This window comes from Heptranchias perlo, unplaced genomic scaffold (assembly GCF_035084215.1).
Source record: "Heptranchias perlo isolate sHepPer1 unplaced genomic scaffold, sHepPer1.hap1 HAP1_SCAFFOLD_63, whole genome shotgun sequence".
NCBI lineage: Eukaryota > Metazoa > Chordata > Chondrichthyes > Hexanchiformes > Hexanchidae > Heptranchias > Heptranchias perlo.
Window position 1 is genome coordinate 3,038,642 of NW_027139655.1, and position 17,841 is coordinate 3,056,482.

General features: G+C 43.1%; 1 protein-coding gene across 7 annotated transcripts in view; it reads right to left on the reverse strand.

Annotated features, from left to right (window-relative positions):
• The window catches only part of LOC137317689 (NACHT, LRR and PYD domains-containing protein 3-like), a 75,378-nt gene that overhangs the window by 18,285 nt on the left and 39,252 nt on the right, over positions 1 to 17,841 (reverse strand). For 6 of the 7 annotated variants that reach the window (XM_067980864.1, XM_067980860.1, XM_067980861.1 and 3 more), the window contains 2 exons: positions 14,111 to 14,331; positions 1,200 to 1,280 (listed from right to left, as the gene is read on the reverse strand). The gene's annotated coding sequence lies outside the window, so the exon portion shown is untranslated. Of the gene's footprint in view, positions 1 to 1,199; positions 1,281 to 14,110; positions 14,332 to 16,828; positions 16,850 to 17,841 lie in introns of those variants that run through there. The other variant, XM_067980865.1, reaches the window with a different exon arrangement.

A 17,841-nucleotide genomic window follows, 5' to 3' on the forward strand; every position in this document is an offset into this window, starting at 1 on the left:
AACTTGCCTTCCCCAAATGCACTTTCCATCCCACCTGCTCTATGCCTGAATGTCCCTCTGCACCTGTATTTATTCTGAGGCTGTAAAACTCAACATTAGCATTTGTATTTAATATTAACATTAAAAGTTCATGTTACCTCATGCGACTCCTCCGTACCTTATTCCCTATGCTGCCGCTGCCAATTTGTCCCTGCTTAGTGTCTGAAATTCCTGCCTTTTACCTGTCTACTTCCCCACCGATTCTGTGCCCGGCCGTTAATGTTTCTTACAATTAATATATATTTATACACATTTTTCCTATTAGCCTTCCTATTACTTGCACTTTTTTTCGTATTTTCTTTTTGCAGCTCTTAATATATTCTTATTGCCCCTTTGTTGTTTTCTCTATCTCTCCCAGTCCTCTGGATTACCGCTTTACTTGGCATTTGTGTAAGTCACTTCCTTTAGCTTCATACTGCCTCTTACCTCACACGTTGACCATGGTTGCTTGACTGTACATGTGGAATATTTTGCTCTTTATGGATATGTTTTGAATGAACAGCTCTGTTCTGTCCACAAAACAAAAGGACAGACTGAATCCAGCCAATTACCGCCCTCCCAACCACCTCTCAATGATCAGTAACCTGATGGACGGACTCATCAATGACGCCCTCAAGAAACATTCACTCATCAATTATCTGTTCAGCGACGCTCAGTTCGGGCGGTGCCTCAAATCCCCGGATCCCCACTTGTTCACAGATACAAGAGTTGAATGCCAGAGAAGAGCTGACTGTAACTCGCCTGGACAACAAGGCAGCGTTTGTCTGGGTTTGGAATCAAGGTGCCCCAGCATCCTGAGGTCAATGTGGGTCAAATGGTAAACCGTCCCATTGCCAGAAACATTGGATTTCGGTGATGGTTAGAGGCTGTGATTTACAATCAAAAGTCTCAATCTCTAACCGTGTCATAAACGAACATTATCTTTGAATACTATTTACAAATGCAGAATGTTAGTGCGCGAGTTTACATTTGGAAATTTTATTCTGTTAAATGGCGCTTCTTCCAGTAAGAAAACTTATGTAAAGAAAAAGTCCTTTCTTATCTGATCCAACGTGGATACAACTTTTCAATCCCATTGAACTAATACACAAATACAATGCAATGGGTCAATTCTGCTGCACTAAAACACTAATTGTGCTCAGTGTATTCGGGGTCCTTACCTTGTGCTGCGGCTCCTGATTCTGGTTCCAGAGTGTCTGGTTAAGTTCGGGTTGTGGGTACTGCAGGTTAATGAACACACCCTGGGTAAAGATTAGTTACATGTTACAGTCACAAACACGACCTTCAGCCTGATCAGTACAATCCCTCCCCGCCCTGTTCTCTGTGTGGGGCTCGGTCTGAATCACACACTGTCTCATTCAAATTGAAATGGTCTGAAAAATTGCTGATATTTTAATCAACGTCATTAATTCTTTGTGTGCAAACAATGATTAAGTTGTCCCCCAATTCTTCCATCTCTGGTTCAGGAGATCCCACAGAGAATCTATGTTCCATAGCCGGATTCAGTTCTGTGTCCTCAATTCGATGTTGTTGCGCATCATAAAACATCTTTATTATCAGAATATAAAAGGGCGGAGACAGCAAGGGGCAAAGCTTGCTGTTAGTTTATTGGGATCAAACACCAGAAGGAAGGACACAGTGAACTCTCTGAATTGAAACGTTAAGTGTTTGGAATTTTCTTCCCTTTCGATCAGTAGCCGTTTCTTTATCTCGATTCTAACTCTGTGTAAATGAATTACATTCGGACCCCGCCTCTATTAATCTCAGTATCAGGCCCATTATAAAGCTAATCTGATCCTTATTGCCCTGAATTTGTACAATTTCCGTCACAGGTTATTTTCCTATTAACAACCAAGCAACGATTATGATCTCCTGCAGAAAGTCTCCAGTTAATGAGTAACAGTCTCGGCCTTGATTAGGATATTCACACCCTTCAGTATCAGGCTCCAGGTTTCACTTACTGGAAATGAATCAACAAATGTGTGCGGGAAACAAGTGACATTTCTGCTAGATCGGCCCATTATTCTTTATTGGCTTTTGGCGGTGCTGTAATTTCACCTTTTCGTTTAACCTTTTAACAGTTTTCAGCAGATTCAACTTATTGTGAGACTGGGAAACTCTGAAAATTAAATTAATTGGCTCCTCGGTTCGTGATACCTGAACTACTGAAAACAGCCTATCCTGTCCCATCCGTTCATAATTTTAAACACATCCATCACATCCCTCCAAAACACGGCGTTTGTCAAAATCTTTCTTTGTATCAGTTTCTCCTGATACCAGGAAGCATCCTCGTGAATCTGGTTTGTTCACTCTCAAGAGGCTCAATATCCTTCCTCAAGCGTGGAGGTGATACTATACTCTAATGGAGGTCATATTAAGGTATTATATAGGTTCATTATTACCTCTTAACTTCTTTATTCTATACTCCTTGGAATTAAACCTAGACTTCCATTAACTCTCGTCTGGCCTCATCAACCTGAGGTGCTCCCTTTAATGTACCTTGGACCTGTAGCCTCCAAATCGCTCAACTCCATCACAGCATCGAATCTATTTCCATTCAATGTACAATTAGAGCTGATATTTTACCAGTATGTATCACCTGACACTAACAATGATTCCATCTGTCCTTTTTTTAGCACATCCCCCCATCTTTTCAATATCCCTTTTTACTTTCCTCTGATCTTCTAAGTAAGTAACAACATCCACCATTTCTGCAGCATCTGTAAATTGAGACCAAGATCTATATTCCAAACAGTAATAGACACAGAAGTGGCCCCAGAATGGAATCCTGTGAGACACCAGTACACACTTCCAACCACTTGTTTGCTGTACAAAACATGCACATTTAAGGTAACCTCAATGTAACTTTCAAATAAGTGCAAGTGTGTCCAATGTGTAATATTGTACCAATTTATCCCTTTAAAATCTGTACAAAAATCCACAACAGGCACAATCTGGTGAACTTCATTGGAAATTGGATCATTAAAGGAGGTTTCCGGGTCACGAGGGTCACAAAGCACAATACTCTTTTTGATTCGGGACTATTTTGATGAAGAAGTGAGGGAAGTGCTGCAAACCCGCTCAATTCTTTCCAGGCGGATTGGATCGCCGGAGATGTGAACATTATTTAATATTGGTGTAATTTATCTAACGCCCTCGAACGTATCAATAACTATTTCCTTGCCGCTCTCTCGCAGATTCTCTGTTCAAATCCTTTCATTCATCCTCGATGTCAAACCTCAGCATTCCCATATTTAAGGGGACGCTTGGTGCTTACATAGAATCATAGAAAAGTTACAGAACGGAAGGAGGCTATTCGACCCATCGAGTCCGCGCTAGCTCTATGCAAGAGCAATCCGGCTAGTCCCACTCGTCTGCCCTATCCCCGCTGCCCTTCATTTTTTTTCCTTTCAAGTACTTATCCAGTTCCCTTTTGAAGGCCATGATTGAATCTGCCTCCACCACCCCCTCGGGCAGTACATTCCAGATCCTAACCACTCTCTGTAAAAATGCTTTTCTTCATGAAACCTTTGGTTCTTTTGCCGATCACCTTAAATCTATGTCCTCCGTGCTTGACCCTTCCACCAATGGGAACAGTTTCTCTATCTACGCTGTGTAGGCTCATGATTTTGAATACCTCTATCAAACCTCCTCGCAACCTTCTCTTTTCGAGAGAGAACAACCCCAGATTCTCCAGTCTATCCAACTAAACTAACGTCCCTCATCCCTGGAATCATTCTCGTAAATCGCTTCTGCACCCTCTCTAAAGCCTTCACATCTTTTCTAAAGTGCGGTGCCCAGAACCGGACACAATACTCCAGTTGTGGCCGAACCAGTGTTTTATAAAGGTTCATCATGACTTCCATACTTTTGCACTCTCTGCCTCTATTTATAAAGCCCAGGATCCCATAGGCTTTTTCAACAGCTTTCTCAACCGGCCCTGCCACCTTCAATGATTTGTGCACATATACCCCCAGATCCCTCTGTTCCTGTTCCCCTTTTAGAGTTGCACCCTCTAGTTTATATTGTCTCTCCTCGTTCTTCGTACCGAAATGTATCACTTCACATTTTTCTGTGTTAAATTTCATCTGCCACGAGTCCGCCCATTCCACCAGCCTGTCCATATCCTCTTGATGTCTATCACTATCTTCCTCACTGTTTACTACCCTTCCAAGTTTTGTGTAATCTGCAAATTTTGAAGTTGTGCCCTGTACACCCAAGTCCAAGTCATTAATATATATCAAGAAAAGCTCTGGTCCCAGCACTGAACCCTGGGGAACACCACTGTATACCTCTCTCCAGTCCGAAAAACAACTGTTCACAACTACTCTCTGTTTCCTGTCCCTTAGCCAATTCTGTATCCATTTTGCTACTGCCACCTTTATTCCATGGGCCGCAATTTTGTTGACAAGCCTACCAGGCAGCACTTTATCAGACGTCTTTTGAAAGTCCCTATATACCCATCAACTGCAGTGCCATCATCTACCCTCCCTCACACCTCATCAAAAAACTCTATCATGTTAGTCAAACACGATTTGCCTTTAACAAATCCGTGCTGTCTTTCCCTAATCAATCCGCACTCTTTCAAGTGACGGTTAATTCTGTCCCGGATTAACATTTCTAAAATTTCCCCCACCACTGAGATTAAACTGACTGGCCTATAGTTGCTGGGTTTACCCTTACACCCTTTTTTGAACAAGGGTGTAACATTCGCAATTCTCCAGTCCTGTGGAACCACCCCCGTATCGTTTTTTTTATACGTTCATGGGATGTGGGCATCGCTGGCAAGGCCAGCATTCATTGCCCATCCCTAATTGCCCTTGAGAAGGTAGTGGTAGAGCAGCCTTCTTGAACTGCTGCAGTCCGTGTGGTGAAGGTTCTCTCACAGTGCCCTTAGGTAGGGAGTTCCAGGATTTTGACCCAGTGACGATGAAGAAACGGCCGATATATTTCTAAGTCGGGATGGTGCGTGACTTGGATGGGAAGGTGCAGGTGGTGTTGTTCCCATGTGCCTGCTGCCCTTGTCCTTTTCGTGGTAGAGGTCGCGGGTTTGGGAGGTGCTGTTGAAGAAGCCTTGGCGAGTTGCTGCAGTGCATCTTGTGGATGGTGCACACTGCAACTACGGTGCGCCGGTGGTGGAGGGAGTGAATGTTTAGGGTGGTGGATGGGGTGCCAATCCAGCAGGCTACTTTGTCCTGGATGGTGTCGAGCTTCTTGAATGCTGTTGGAGCTGCACTCATCCAGGCAAGGGGAGAGTATTCCATCACACTCCTGACTTGTGCCTTGTAGATGGTGGAAAGGTTTTGGGGAGTCAGGAGGTGAGTCACTCACCGCAGAATACCCAGCCTCTGACCTGCTCTTGTTATTGCTCTAATCTACGGATGTTTGGAAGATTATGGCCAGTATCTCCGCAATTTCCACCCATGAGGGAGAAGGTAATAGAGAGATATGTGGACACAATGGGAAGAGGTAATTAAAGTGTGAGGAAGCTCCTGTGGAGAATAAACACAGCATAGACCATTTGGGCCGAATGGCCTGTTTCTGTGCCGCAGATTCTATACAAATTCTAATCTGCCCTCATCAACGTCACTCACTACAACCTCCGTGACCGTGGCCATGGTGCATTACACTGCCTTGTCCATCATTCAACTTTCCATAGTATTCTATATAGTCTCCTCTGGAATCTCGTTCGATGCCCTGGTCTCAATTGTCCACCCCCATAATACTGCTCCTCGTGAGCTTACTGTCCTCCCTACTCGAGCGGAGATAGGAGATCTCCTGCAATGGGTTAGCTTTCGGCGTTCTCTGTCTCTCTTCAGTATCACTGCTCGTTTCTCCTCATCGCCATCTTGTTGCCCCTCGGCAACACCATCTGCAGGAAAAGCTCAATCTCTCCCACAATTGCTTGACCCACTCTTTGCAGTCAGTCCACTCGGCTAACATTAACTTGGAGATGAGTCATATTTCTCTCCAGATGAGGGTAAATGCAGCTCTCTGGGTGGCGTCAGGTTAAGTGAGTGGGCAGGAAGGTGGCAAATGGAGTATAATGTGGGGAAATGTGAGGTTATTCACTTTGGTAGGAAGAATAGAAAAGAATACTTTTAATTGGTGAGAAACTGTTCAAGATTGGTGTTAGAGAGATTTGGGTGTCCTTCTAGTTAACATGCAGGTACAGCAAGCAGTTCGGAAGGCAAAGGGTATGTTCGCCTTTATTGCAAGGGGATTGGACTACAAGAGTGAGGAAGTCTTGTTACAATTGTACAGGGCTTTGGTGAGACCACACCTGAAGTAATGTGTATAGTTTTGGTCCCCTTATCTAAGGAAGGATATACTTGCATTGGAGGCAGTGCAACGAAGGTTCAGTAGATTGATTCATGGGATGAGAGGATTGTCTTATGAGTTGAGATTGAGTAAAATGGGCCCATACTCTCTGGAGTTTAGAAGAATGAGAGGTGATCTCATTGAATCATATACGATTCTGAGTGAGCTTGACAGGGTAGATGATGAGAGGCTGTTTCCCTTGGCTGGAGAGTCTACAACTAGGGGGCATAATCTCAGGATAAAGGTCGGCCATTTAGGAATCAGATGATGAGGTAAATCTTTGTAATTCTCTACCCCAGAAGGCTGCAGATGCACATCTTTGAATATATTCAAGGACAAGATCGATAGATTTTTGGACTCTAGGGAAATCAAGGGATATGGGGATCGGGCGAGAAAGTGGAGTTGAGGTCGAAGATAAGCCATGATCATATTGAATGGTGGAGCAGGCGCGAGGGTCATTTGGCCCACTCCTATTCTTATTTATTTTCTTATATTCTCTTCCTTTTTACATTTATGTAGAAGCTCTTACAATCTGTTTTTATGTTTGTTGCTAATTTACTCTCATATTCTACTTTCTCCCTCTTTATCAATTTGTTGGTCATGCTTTGCTGGTTTCCAAAACTCTCCCAATCCTCAGGCTTACTACTCTTCTTGGCAACGTTTTAAGCCTCTTCTTTAATCTAATACTATCAATAACTTCATTAGATAGCCACGGATGGATCACTTTTCCCGTGGAGTTCTTATTTCTCAATGGAATGTATAGATTGTTGCAGATTCAATCGAAGCTTTCAAATAGGAATTGGATGAATATTCCATCGACACATGGCAGATGAAATTTAACGCAGAGAAGTGATACATTTTGGCAGGAAGAACGAGGAGAGGCAATGTAAACTAAATGGCACAATCCTAAAGGGGGTGCAGGAACAGAAAGACATAGAATAGAATGATAGAATCATCGAAAATTTACGGCACAGATGGAGGCCATTCGGCCCAATTATTTGAAGGTTGCAGGACAGGTTGAGAAAGCAGTTATAAAAGCATACGGGATCCAGGGCTTTATAAATAAAGGCGTAGAGTACAAAAGCAAGGAAGTTATGTTGAACCTTTATAAAAGAATTGTTTCCAATACTGGGCGCTGCACATCAGGAAGGATGTGAAGGCCTTGGAGATGCTGCAGAAAAGATTCACTCGAATGGTTCCAAGGATGAGGGACTTTAGTTACATGGATAGACTGGAGAAACTGGGTTTGTTCTCCTTAGAGCAGAGAATGGCAAGAGGAAATCTGATCGAAGTGTTCAGAATCATGACCAGTTTAGATAAAGTAAATGAGGAGAAACTGTTCCCATTGGCAGGAGGGTCGAGAACAGAGGACACAGGATTTAGGTGATTGGCAAAAGAACCAAAGGTGACGTGAGGAAAAACTTTTTAAGCAGCGGGTAGTTATGATCTGGAATGAATTGCCTGAAAGGGTGGTGGAAGCAGATTCAATCATGACTTTCAAAAAGGAATTGGATAAATATTTGAAGAGAAAAAAATTGCAGGACCACGGGGAAGGAGTGTGGAATGGGGCGAACTGGATTGCTCTTACAAAGAGCCGGTACATTCTCGATGGGCCGATTGGCCTCCTTCTGTGCTGTACCATTCTATGATTCTATATTTGTTGAGAATTATGCAATATTTCTTTAAATGTTTGCAATATATTATCCACAGTCATATTTTTAGATAGTTTCCCTCATACCTATGTAATTGCCTTTGTTTCAGTTTAAGACTTTAGTTTCGGTCTTGGTTATGCCATTCTAGAACTCAATGTGAATTTCCATCATATTATGATCACTCTTCCCCAGGGGATCCCTTAATATGCGATTACTAATTAACCGTGTCTCATTACATAATACAAGATCTAAAATAGCCTGTTCCCTAGTTGGTTCTTGAATTATTGCTCAAAAAAACTGTCTCGAATGCATTCCATGAACTCGCCCTCAAAACTACTTTTGCCAATTTGATTTGCCCAATCTATATGCGGATTAAAGTCCACCACGATTATTGTATTGCCTTTGTTACAAGCTCCTCTACTTTTTGTGTAATACTCTGTCTAACAATACAACTACTCTTAGGGGGGCTATAAACTATTCCCACCAATGTTTTCTGCCCCTTGTTATTTCTTATTTCCATCCATACTGATTCGACTTCCTGGTCATCCGAGCTAAGATTCTTTCTCACTACTGTCTTTATGTCATCCTTTATTATCAGGGCTACCCACCCCACACCCCGCGCCACTCTTATTCCATTTTGTCTGTCTTTTCGAAAGGTCAAGTACCCTGTAATATTTATTTCGCAAACTTGGTCACCTTTCAACCATGTCTCAGCAATGGCTTTAGGGAAGAGTAACCGTAACATGATAGAATTCTTCATTAACATGGAAAGTGAAGTAGTCCAATCCGAAACAAGGGTCCTAAATCTAAACAAAGGAAACTATGAAGGTACGAGCAGTGAGTTGGCTATGATAGATTGGGAAGCTTCACTAAAAGGCATGAGGGTGGATAGGCAATGGCTAACATTTAAGGAACGAATGCATGAATTGCAACAGTCACACATTCCTTTCTGGCGCAAAAACACAAAAGAAAAACGGCCCAACCATGACTAACAAAAGAAATTAAAGATAGCATTAGATCCAAAGAGAAGTCATATAAAGTTTCCAGAAAAAGTAGCAAGCCTGAGGATTGGGAACAGTTTAGAATTCAGCAAAAAATGCCCAAGACATTGATTAAGAGTGGAAAAATAGAGTAAATTTGTAAGGAACATAAAAGTGGACTGTAAAACCTTCTACCAGTATGTAAAAAGAAAAAGATTAGTGAAGACGAATGTAGGTCCTTTACAGTCAGAAACGGGAGAATTTATAATGGAGAACAAGGAAATGGCAGAGCAATTAAACAATACTTAGGTTCTGTCTTCACGGAAGAAGACACAAATAACTTCCCAGAAATGCTTGGGAGCCAAGGGACGAGTGAGAAGGAGGAATTAAAGGAAATTAGTATTTGTAAAAAAAAAATGCTGGAGAAATTAATGGGACTGAAAGCCAATAAATCCCCAGGGCCTGACAATCTGCATCCCAGAGTACTAAAAGAGGTAGCCATGGAAATATTGATGCATCATTTGTCATCTTCCAAAATTCTATAGATTATGGAACAGTTCCTGCAAATTGGAGGGTGGCAAATGTAACTCTACTATTAAAAAAAGGAGGGAGAGAGAAAACTGGGAATGACAGACTGGTTGTCTTAAAATCAGTAGTCGGGAAAATGCTGGATTCTATAATAAAGGATGTGATAACAGGACACCTAGAAAATATCAACGGGATTAGACAAAGTCAACATGGATCAATGAAAGGGAAATAGTGTTTGACAAACCTCCTGGAATTTTTTGAGGATGCAACTGGTAGAATGGATAAGGGAGAACCAGTGGATGTGGTTTATTTGGATTTAGATAAGGCCTTTGATAAAGACCGATATAAGAGGTTAGTGTGCAAAATTAAAGCACATGGGATTGGCGGTAATATACTGGCATGGACAGGAAACAGAGAGTAGGAATCAATGGGTCTTTTGCGGGGTGGCAGGCAGTGACTCGTGTGTTACCGCAGGGATCGGTGCTTGGGCCCGAGCTATTCACAATATATATTCATGATTTGGATGAGAGAACCAAATGTAATATTTCCAAGTTGCTGACGACACAAAACTAGGTCGGGTCGTGAGTTGTGAAGAGGTTGCAAAGAGGCTTCAAGGTGATTTAGACAAGTTGGGTGAGTGGGCAAATACATGGCAGATGCATTATAATGTGGATAAATGTGAAGTTATCCACTTTGGAAGGAAAAACAGAAAGGCAGAGTATTATTACCTTTGAGGGTCTTCTTACTAAATTGGACCCGAGCTCCTCAAACTCCCTCAGCAGAACCTCTTCCCTAGTTCTAGCTATGTCATTGGTACCTACATGGACCATGAAAACAGCATCCCCCCACCCCCACCGCTTTGCCCTGACACTGGGCAGGCAAAACAGCCTTCGGGACCCCTGGTCACGGCTGCAGAGAACAGTATCTATCCCACGGAATATATTATCATCTAACACTACCATGTGCATTTCCCCCCCCCCCCGCCCCCCAACTTAAATGCCCTCTTGAAACACGGTGGCGTGGTCAATTTTCCCTTCTTCTCCGCAGATTTTCTCATCCACACAGGTAGCAAGCACCTCGTACCTGTTGGACAAGGGCAAAGGCTGAGGCTCCTCCATCACTGCATCTGGGGTCCCCATACCTGCCTGACTCGCAGTCACATCCTCCTGTCATGGACCACTAACCTCAGGGGTGTGACTGCCTCCTGGGTCAAAGAGTCCAGTAGCTCTCCCCCTCACTGATGCATCGCAATGTCTGCACCTCGGACTCCAGCTCAACAACTCTGAACCGAAGTTCCTTGAGTTGCAGACACTTACTGCAGATGTGGATCCCTGGGATCACGCTGCTCTCCACAATCTCCCACATGCTGCAGTTATGGCAAAACACCTGCCCTGCCACCCCGATCTAAACTCACTTAACCTGTCTATATCCTTTTGCAGACTGTGTCTTCCGAAAGTCTTAATTTTCCACCTTGCTTTGTCCCAGCAGAAAACTTGGATAAATTACACTGGGTTGATTATATTCAAAACTGACATCTATTGACTTTTGAACACTAAGGGAATCAAGGTATATGGGGATAGGGAGCGAAAGTGGAGTTGAGGTCGAAGATTAGCTATCATATTATTGAATGGCAGAGCAGGCTCGGGGCGCCGTATTGCCTGCTCCTGCTCTTATTTGTTATGTTATCAGTGAGTGACTCTGAGTGAGTGTGCATGAGACAGAGGATGCCTCTGCACATCAGTGAGTGTATCGGAGTGAGTGAGTGAGTGTGTGAGAGGGAGAATGCCTCTGCATATCAGTGAGTGACTCTGAGTGAGTGTGTGAAAGAGATGATGCCTCTGTTTATCATGAGTGACTTTCAGTGAGTGTGAGAGAGAGAGAGGATGCCTCTGTATATCAGTGAGTGACTCTGTGTATCTGTGTGCACTTTGTGCAGGGTTGGTGGTGGGGGGGGGGGGGGGGGGGGGGGAAGTGGCAGGATGATGAAATCCGACCTGTAACCATCAACGACTTGTAAAATCCTACACAGACTGCGACTGAAGAAGTTAAATTGCCAGAAGAAACATGTCCATGTCAAACGCTGAATCAGACACAGCAAGTGGTGTCTATGTTCAAAGGATCAGAAACCTCTTCCTCATATCGATCCAAAGTTGGAGGACGTGAGTTCCCACAAACGGGAACCGTTCGCTTCTGTCTCTGCAAGTTTCAGCATTTTGCTTTTACTTTGTTTCACTCGGGCACAAGTGTTGAGACTCACTCAGTTCCCCCTACAGTTTGATTTATTTTACCAGGAGGTTTATTCAATCCCACTGCTTTTTGATTAAAGTAGCTCTGGGTTTCAATTCGACCCTAACATCCACCTGAGAATAATGGGGTCACCCGCATTTGGTGTTGATTGATTCTCTGCATTAGGTTTTATCTTTAATTCTGATCACCATCTGGTTTCCACCCAGAACCGTATGTGTGACGAGAGAAAGAGGGGAGATTGACTTTACCCTCCAGTCTCCAGGTTACAAACCGTCGTCAGCAGAGGGGGGCGATGCAACAGATCTACTTTACCCCCCAGTCTCCAGGTTACAAACCTCAATCAGCAGAGGGGGGCGATGCAACAGATCTACTTTACACCCCAGTCTCCAGGTTAAAACCGCTGTCAGCAGAGGGGGGCGATGCAACAGATCTCATTTCCGTTCCCTGAGCTCGCTAGCAACTTACAGCCGCCAAATGGAAAGAAGTGTTTTGAACTTTGTGTCGCTGCAATTATATTTGTTTTTCATAGAACACATATTATTCTTAACAATGTTATTACTGAAAATGATCTCTTTATATGAAAGTAACTTGACACGCCAGACTTGTACATTAATCTAAAGGACCTGTCTCAGTGATGTTTTGAAATCACATATTAAAACACGGTCCTCTATTTATACCTATTAAGTTAGATTAAAATATTTATTAATCGATAAACGGATGGTTAGAAAAAAGCTTTTAAGATTAATATGTGTCGATAACCAAGGGACACAGATTTAAGATAATTGACAAAAGAACCAGGGTGGGAGGGAGAGATGAAAGATTTTCATTTTGATGTGGCCAGATATTATGATCTGGAATGCACTACCTGAATGGGTGGTGGAAGCAGATTCAATAGTAACTTTGAAAGGGGAATTGGATAGAATAATGGAATGATTACAGCATCGAAGGAGACCATTCAGGCCATCGAGCCTGTGCCGGCTCTTTTTAAGAGCATTCCAGTTAAACCCAATTCCCCGCTCTTTCCACGTAGACCTGCAAGTATTTTCCCTTACACAATTTATCCAATTCGCTTTTGAAATTTACTATTGAATCTGCTTCCACCACCGTCAGGCAGCGCATTCCAGATCATTAAAACTCACTGAATGTGGTTCTTTCGCCAATCACCTTTAATGTGTGTCCTCTGGTTCTTGACCCTTCCACCAATGGGAACAGTTTCTCTTTATTTACTTTATCTAAATCGCCATGATTTTGAACGAACACTTCAATCAAATCAAAGAGCAAGGAAATGAATTTGGATTGTATTGGGACAAACATCGCTCCCAGTTTAATAAATAAGGGTACGGTAGCGTAGTGGTTATGTTACTGGGCTAGTAATCCAGAGGCCTGGACTAAAATCCAGAGTCACGAGTTCAAATCCAGCCACGGCGGCTGGCGAATTTAAAATTCAATTAATTAAATAAAAAAATCTGGAATTAAAATACTAGTATCAGTAATGATAGCCATGAAACTACCGGATTGTCGTAAAAACCCATCTGGTTCACTAATGTCCTTTAGGGAAGGAAACCTGCCGTCCTTACCCGGTCTGGCCTATATGTGACTCCAGACCCACAGCAATGTGGTTGATTCTTAATTGCCCTCTGAAATGGCCTAGCAAGCCACTCAGTTGTAAAATCTCGCTAGGGATGGGCAATAAATGCCGGCCTTGCCAGCGACGCCCACATCCCGTGAACGAATAATAAAAAAAAAATAGAACCCTCGGCCGAGGACGGGAGCTGTATCATGTGGATCACCCAGAACATTATTCTGATACAAAACACAAAATAATCAAATGGAAGAATGTTTACAATCCATTAAATAAGATTTACGCATCATTTTATCACCAGTTTATATTTAAATGATAATCATTTAATTCAACTACAATTGTTAAATCCAGAAATAGATTTACTGATGGGAAATAACATTAAGTTAAACCCAATATCCAGTTCCGAATTATAAGTTGATTTATTTTGACAGTTGGATATGAAATGTATTTGAATTCGTTAACACTCTCTGGTACTACATTAACACACTGTGTTATATCGATATTATGGGGACCTCATGGATTGGTTCTTTCCGAATTGGTGCTGGGGGCGGGGAGACACTGTATACCTGATGGGCTCTTCTTCAGACTGGAGTCACCTCTTAGATCAAACCCCTTCACTCTAAAACACACACAAGGTTAATTTGTGACGGTGTGTTTTGAGACAGAAACTGATCTCACTTCACATTTCATTACACGGCTTGATAATTGAACTCGGTGATCAGACTCTCCCAGTCTCATTCTCACCATTCCCCCCCCCTTACCTTGGAACCTTTGTGGACTGTCTACAGGACCAGTGTTTATCTGAGTAAATGGGACTTTCTCCCCAGTCGATCTATGGAAGCTCTTTGAATCGGAATGGTTCTCTCTGGTTGCTGCTCTCACAATCCAGTGCTGGTTCACCTGCTGTTGTTCCTCAGTCCACAATCCCTGTTTACTTCCAGCTGTGGACTTTTCTCAATCACTCTGTCATTCACCGGGAGATCTAATAATGGCAGGGCAGAAAATGAGACCAATATTGACGATGTGAAGTCGAATGCAAAATACACTTTTCCTTTAATATTGAATTAAAATAAAAGGAATTGAAACTGAAACAATTGAATATCAAATATTTGATTGAATAAACACACTGTTTGATGAACTCTGTTCCCACATTCCATGTCTCTTCAACACCCCGACCACAATATGTGATTGTTTCATTGTCCAGCCACAGTTAGAGGCAATTCCTTCTCCATGTGCTGCCCCTGTTTTTAGGATCACATTTGCTATTTGTGAATCAGTGGCCATTCCTTTATATTTTCTGGCTGAACTTCATCGAGGGGCCAGACTCCTAGTTTCCAATTGTATTTTAGTGGCATCATCGACAAACAGTTGATGGGGCAATATCCTCAGCGACATGGTTCTACCCACAGAAGGCAGCTGTCCTGCCTCAAAACCGTGACTGGGAAGTGTGACTATTGTAGTGAGTTCACTTCACTGAATAATTATATAACATAACATGGGACTGATCTATCACAGAAAGAAGAGGTTTCCCTTGCTGTGAGTGTTACTCTTTAGTGTGGACACCCTGATGAGTAAAAGTCCTGTTCACAGCTGTGAACTGGGACTCTAACTGTCTTGCATTGACATTTCCTGACTCAGAGGCTGGATGTGTCTCCAGTTATCTGCAAATTCCAAAGTTCTGGCATGTGAGGGTGGGGAAGGAACGTTTGTAAGTACAACGGAGACATTTTAATAAGAATATTTAACCGTCAAATAGGTATTAACTGTAATAACAACACCTCAGTGTGGGAATGTGGAGGGAACGTTGACCATATTTAAGAGAACAAGAGAAAATAGAAGCTCTCATCAATTAACTTGTTCCTATTTTGCTATAAATGGTCATTGATGTACACAACTGGACTATAGATTACAACTCATTCTCATGCCTGTAATAAAATATCTCTGATTAGAGAAAATCAGGATCAGTAAGTGAATGATTTGAAGTGGAATGTGTAAACTAATATGGCCCACTTAGTTTTCGGATAAATCAAATCAGTATCTCCAAAAATATCAGGAGTTGATGGGGAATTGGAGTTGAAAGATTTATCGGGGCCACTCTCCAAACACAATGGTTGTGATCGTGGGACTCACACTTTGGGGAGGGCACGGTGTCACCACAGGATGGCAGTGTACCGTGCATGGCACAAGGGAACAGGGAGGGTGCTGTGTCACCACAGGATGGCAGTGTACCATGTCTGGCACAAGGGGGCGAGGAGGGCATTATGTCCCCACAGGATGGCAGTTTACTGTTCCTTATACAAAGGGCGGGGCAGGCACTCAATGGCACTGACCCCAAACGATGGCAGTATACGATATGAGATATTGTGGATGCGTGTGCAAATCAGTCAGTGACTCTTTGTGTGTTAGATAGAGAGAGATAGGGGAAGTAAATGTGTGTCTATATTAGTGAGTGAATCTGAATGTGTGTTTGTTTATGAGAGAGAGGGAGAGTGAAACAGATTTTATCAGTGGGTAACTGAGGATTGTGTGAGTATGAGAGAGAGAAAATGGATGCCTCTGTATAACTGTGAGACTCTGAATGCGTGTTTATGTGAGGGGGCCAGATACATTGTGTATCAGTGAACAACTGAGTGAGTGTATGAGAGAGACAGAGACAGCGTCTGTATATCTGAGTGACTCTGAGCAGGTGTGTGTATATGTGATGGAGGGAGACACACAGTGTATCAGTGAGGGACTGACTGAGTGTGTGTGTATGTGAGAGGCAGAGAGAGAGAGGGAGAGGGAGAGGCAGAGAGAGGGAGAAAAAAAAGAAGAGAAAATGGCTCTGTATATCTGAGTGACTCTGAATGAGTATACGTGTGAGAGAGGGAGACAGAGGATGCCTCTGTATCTATCAGTGAGTGACTGAGTACCTGTGTGTATTTTCTGTTGGGGAGAAGCAGCAGGATGATGAAATCTAACCTTTAACCATCAACCACTTCTAAAATTGCCAGAAGACACGTGTCCATATCAAACGTTCAATCAGACACAGCAAGTGCAGACTACGTGCAAAGTGAAAAAAACCTCTTGCTCTTATCGATAAAAAGCTTGAGGAAGTGAGTTCCCACAAACGTAAACCGTTCGCCTCTGTCTCTGCGAGTTTCAGCATGTTGCTGTTACTTTGTGTCACTCAGGGACAGACATTTTGAGACCCACTCAGTTCCCCCTTCAATTTGATTTTTTTACCTGAAGGTTTATTCAATCCCACTGTGTTCTGATTAAAGTAGCTCTGGGTTTCAATTCGACCCTAACATTCACCTGAGAATAATGGGGTCACCTGCATTTGGTGTTGATTAATTCTCTGCATTAGGTTTTATCTTTAATTCTGATCACCATCTGGTTTCCAACCAGAACCGTGTGTGTGACGAGATCTGCACTTAATGTAGAAATGTGTTTCCTTCGATATAATCGCACACTCCGAGAGATTCTCAGTCACTCACCCAATTCATCCATTGAAAAGACTGAAGCGACATGAGATCTGGTCCGCAAGGCTCCTGTCCCCAGTGAAGGCTCTGGTACTCAGGATTCGGCAGATCTCCCCGCCTTGCACTCCGCTCGAGACAATCTGAGTGGAGCCCGCCAGGAAGTGTCAGCGCACATCAACCTCGCTGTCACCTCTTCCGCTGAATGTTACTGACATACAAAGCTTGTGTGGGGCATAACCCGAAACCTCAGGTTCCCTTTACTCTTCCTACCAGCTGATTCACGTGGGTTTGATGCGGGTTAAGTTTTCTATTAAATGCTCAAATGATGTAAATGCTTCGATTTACAATCACCCCATTGATTTGAATCATAGAGCACAGAAGGAGGCCATTCGGCCCCTGGTGTCTGTGCTGGCTCCTTGAAAGAGCGATCCATTTAGTCCCACTCCCCTGCACTTTTCCCATGGCCCTGCAAACTTTCTCCTTTTCAATTATTTATCTGATTCTATTTTGAACGTCACTAAACTGCTTTATTTCACCACGAGCGACTGGACAGACAGAGCATCATTTATACACAGTCATTGGGGTAGATTTTAAACACGAAGCTGCTTCCACCTCCCTTTCAGGCATTGGGTTCCAGACCAGAACAACTCGCTGCGTAAAGAAAATTGTACTCATCTCCCCACTGGCTTCTTTGCCAATTATCATCAATCTGCGTCCTCTGGTTACCGACCTTCCTGCCATTGGAAACAGTTTCTCCCGATCTACCCTATGAAAACTCCTCTATTAAATCTCCCTTAACCTGCTCCAAGGAGAACAACGGCAGCTTCTCCAATCTCTCCACATAACTGAAGTCCCTCATCACTGCTACCGTTCTGGGAAATCCTTTCTGCATCCTCTCCAAGTAATGGACAACCACCTCACGTCTATTTTGTAGGGAAGTCTATGGTCTTGCACGCTCATACACGCTGAAAGGGGTGAAATTGAATATGGGCGTGGACGTGAAACAGGCGGTATCTCATGGCTGACCA